The following is a 4,751-nucleotide window of genomic DNA, read 5'->3' on the forward strand; positions in this document are numbered from 1 at the left end:
CATTCAAAATCCATAGTTTTCCTTTTGTTGAGTATGTAATTTCTTGATACAGAACATTGACAAAAATCAAGGAAACCCATTAATGTATTCCTGAAATATACTTAAAGAGATTATATTTTTCCCTGTCTACAATTAAATCCTCAGTAGTGACATACTTAAACACTTCTCTAAGTAAATTTAAAAGCAGAATTCTGTTGGGGAAAACATCGGTGGTCACGAGTGCCCTTTTGTTTTTGCCACTGGGAGCTTGAACCTGGGCCTTGCCAGTGCTGGTACAATGTATTAGAGGAGCCTGACCTACCCGGGTTTCCTGTTAGTGATGGAAAGAGGCTAGGATGAAGATTTCGGGGGAAGCCTAGGAGTTATAAGAACTGAGTAAGATGAGTTCCGTCTTGTAGCAACTTCATACAAAATTTAACCAAGATAGATTCTGGAGTGAAACCATCAAGTCTTGGATAAAAGGGATGTGAAGGATTCTGGAATATGTGAATATTTGGCCAGCTATTTGGAGTCCTTACAGAAGGATCCCAAAGTAATGTTTTGCCAGCAATTGCTGATCATTCAGACTATATAGCAAAACATAATGAACTGGGCTCTCAGTGCAAGTGGCACTGAATGTTACATTACATCATACATGTTCTATGTTGTAGAAAATGTATTCTGCATGAGGAGAACCCAGAGAACTGCCCAGAGCCTAGACAGAAATTGAAGGAGGGGAAAAAAAGTTGATTAATTTTCTGAAGCACTGTATGGATCTTGTAAATCTGTGTAACCTTACAGAAGACAATAAACTGAAGAATTAAGTGTACTTGGCTCTCCAATCTTTGAAACAAGAACTATCTCAATGGCAATGATGTACTGAAAAGGAGTTAATTCCAGCCCCTTGGAAAAGATTCTACAGGAAGTGTTGGCTATTTCAATCAAAGGAATAGGGGTCATTTAAGGAACACACAATACTATGTCTTTGCCTCTGACCTGCTAGATTATAAGACCACATCTTCTGTCATTGTGCATCAGAGTAATGTTCCCTGATCTTTGGGCATGAATGCATCAGTAACAACTGAAGGAATATCTGCTATGTACAAACTCCCAACTGCACCCTTAATTACAGGGTCATATCCAGTTGACAATCAATGGATCCTATCCCAGCCAGGAGTGGTGGCCTAGCAGCTAACATCCTTGCTTTGAATGCACAAAGATCCCATATGGTCGCCAGTTCTAAACCTGGCAGCTCCACTTCCCATCCAGCTCCCTGCCTATGGACTGGGAAAGCAATCAAGGATGGCCCAAGGCTTTGGGACCCTGCAGCCATATGAGACCTAGAGGAAGTTCCTGGCTCCTGGCTTCGGATTGGCACAGCACCAGCCATGGCAGTCACTTGGGGAGTAAATCATTGGATGGATGATCTTCCTCTCTGTCTCTCCTCTTCTCTGTATATATGACTTTGCAATAAAAATAAATAAATAAATAAGTAAATAAATAAATAAATAAATATTTTAAAAATGGATCCTTTCCTTCTCTTCACTCACTGGTGCCAAAGGTATTGATTTTATGCCAGAACCTTCCTGAAATTTCCTCAGCCAATCCCAGTTCTAGAGCTTTTCTTTAAAGAAATTTCATTGCTTGAAACTGAGTCAACTTCTGTATTCCTCTGTGAACTGATCATTCAATCTGAACTGTTATAAGACCCTAACCCTTGTTGACAAAATCACCTCTCAGAAACCTGATTTCGTGCCCCTTATTTTAAATATGAATAGACGCCAAGTTACCTGTAACACTTTGGAAGCTATGTCAAAAGAAAAACTGTTCTGAAAGAAGATTCTGCTAGGTTTCTTTAATTTCAAGTAAGTCCCTTTTATAGTTATATTTCAGTGTATCTTTCAGCACCTTGTGAATGACTCCCTGCTTATGTTGTGATAGATCTGCAGAACGCAATATATGTGAGTTATAGACTTTACATGGGATGGTGAAATACTCACTTGCACAGATGACATCATTGCCAAGTTTGTTCAAAGATGTATGTCGATCCCTGTGATAATTGAGGGCTATTTTAAAGAAAGGTAAAACTATTCAGTCTGACACCACAGCACTGTCCCTCACCGTAGGTAGTTTAAGACACAGCAGAGGAACATGCCCTTATTAGCTCAAGTAATACAGAGTTAGCATTTGGATAAAGGATAAGGTCCTGGATTGTTGTTGGGTACACTCCACATACAGATCCAACTGAGCCTACCAAACAGGGAGCTGAGACTAACGTGCTTCACATTGCCTGAGAACCTGGAAGCACTGTATCTTTCTCTGCATATGATGATGAGGCAGTATACATCAGTACTGGGAACCCTCACTTCTGTCTAGCTGTAACCATCCTCCTATTGCTAAAGATGGCAAAGACAAGAAATCCATTTCTACCTATCTTTTTAGCTGGTGTCATGTTTTCTAAGTTTGACCTCATTCCTCTTTTGCCTTTAGGTTTTATTGTAGGTGTTCTTGGTCAAAATTTCAGATGTGCATGAAGATTTCAGGTTTGAGTTCACTGTGTTTTAAAGCAAATATCTTAGAGGCAGGGGATGGGAGGTGGGAAAAAAGCTGGATATAATTACCAATCCCAGGTTCGAGACTGTTGACATTTGAAAGGAAGGGTTTTCCTTCTTCAGGCGTAACTAAAATCTAACAGTTACATGAATTTACGGAAGCCCTTTTTAGGAGACCATTGAATCATGCAGTACCTGCAGTTGAGTCATTTAAAGCAGATGTCAATAGAGAAAATATTATCTATAATCATTGGGCAATCACTTTTTTTTTTTTTACTTTTTATCCCTGCCTCCCACTTATTTTTTTAAGATTTATTTTTATTATTATTTTTTTTTATTGGAAAGGCGGATATACAGAGAGGAGGAGAGACAGAGAGGAAGATCTTCCATCCGATGATTCACCCCCCAAGTGAGCGCAAAGGCCGATGCTATGCTGATCTGAAGCCAGGAGCCTCTTCCGGGTCTCCCACGCGGGTGCAGAGTCCCAAAGCTTTGGGCCGTCCTCGACTGCTTTCCCAGGCCACAGGCAGGGAGCTGGATGGGAAGCGGGGCTGCTGGGATAGAACCGGCGCCCACATGGGATCCCGGGCGTGCAAGGCGAGGACCTTAACCACTGCACCATCGTGCCGGGCCCCTCCCATTTATTTTTAACCTTGTGTTAATTTTTTTGGAGGGACAGGACATACATAAAATTTCAGATAAAATTTCAGACTGGGAAACATACTCAGCTATAAGAGCTACTTGAAATTTTGAGAAGAATGTATATCAGGAGCAGGTGAGGAGGGTCTTTTAAAAAATGTTTTTTTCAAATTTGGTTTTTGTGCATATGACCGTTCTGTAACTATTTGAAGTTCTTCGTTTGTTCAAAGTAGACAAAATCAGTTTGTGGGATTTTTCCTCAAAATATTACAAAAAATCTGTTTATTTACATGTAAGTAGATTTCTTTATATAAATATAAACAATGAAAATATTCAAGATAGCATTATCAATGGAACATATGGTGCCTTTAAAACCAGTATTGGCTTTAGCAACAGCTTAACAATAACTCCAAATATTCACATATCTTATTTTCAATTACCAATTTGGTCTAATATATTTATTATATTCAGTGAGTGTGCTTAAGAAAGTAAATGCCAAATACTGTATTGGACAGTATTTAATCCATGTGGTTTGTGTTGCTTATTGAAAATTATGAAGAGACAGAGACAGAGAGGGAGAGAGAGAAAAGAGAGAGAGTGAGAGATGACTGAAGATTTAATAAATGCTTGCAGGCTTCATAACCATACTGCTGCTTTCTGTGTTATGTTCCTATCTTAGTATTATAATGTAGGTTGCTCAGCATCCATTGTCATATTTTGGGGGAAAATGAATAATAAGGAAGAGTACAAAAACCAAAATCAGCTTTCTTCATAGGCCTGCTTGTTTAACCCTGTAAGAGAATCACTTAAATCCATGGCAGAATTTCTTTCATTGGTTTGAATTGGATAACATGCCTTTCACAACACAGACTATCAAAGTGGGACAAGCCCACTATGATTAGTTAAGTCAGTATTTCTAGTTGATAGCATTCGTGTTTTAGAGGAGGTAATTCTTGGCAGTGCAGGATGGTTTCATGATCACCAAGCACTTTCAGTTTATTAGGAAAAAATGGAGAATTGGCAGGAAGTAAGTAAATCAGAGGGTCTGTCACTTCTTTGGAAAGAAATGAGTTAACACTTTGAATATGCCATATTTTATTTGGTTTGTATGTGTATATATACATGTGTGTTTGTGTGTTTTAGTCCCAACTTCAGTTTACAAATCATGATTTATTGAGAAAGGTTTTCTTCTCTCCAAATTTAAGTGTCCGTATTTCTGAAATGATGACTTTGGATTGCATGATTCCTTATATTACTTCCAAATTTAAAAAAAAAAGAAAAATATATAACTCGTGGTGACTGCAAGTCAATATATTTGTTTTGGATGTCTTCCTGAAGCAGTGTTAAAAGCTTTGCATTGAAGCAGGAATTCCATTTTTTGAAATGTCTAGTTTTCTCTCAAATGTATTTTGCATATTGAATTGAGAAATTAAGCATACATTTATTTAGAAATATGAGATACTTACATATACATGAAATATTTATCACATCACTTATCCCATCATTTACTTGTGTTATTTTTTAAGATTGCCCAAATTTTACCCAAGTAACTTTTTATCCAGCTAGTGAATGCAAAATATT

At 38.0% G+C, this 4,751-nt stretch overlaps 1 pseudogene; it reads left to right on the forward strand.

Annotated features, from left to right (window-relative positions):
- The first annotated feature begins 335 nt into the window (after positions 1–335).
- On the forward strand, positions 336–1,685 carry LOC121154944 (annotated as a pseudogene).
- Positions 1,686–4,751: the final 3,066 nt, after the last annotated feature.

Source organism: Ochotona curzoniae, unplaced genomic scaffold (genome assembly GCF_017591425.1).
Source record: "Ochotona curzoniae isolate NIBS_2020 unplaced genomic scaffold, NIBS_Ocur_1.0 contig_1014, whole genome shotgun sequence".
Lineage (NCBI taxonomy): Eukaryota > Metazoa > Chordata > Mammalia > Lagomorpha > Ochotonidae > Ochotona > Ochotona curzoniae.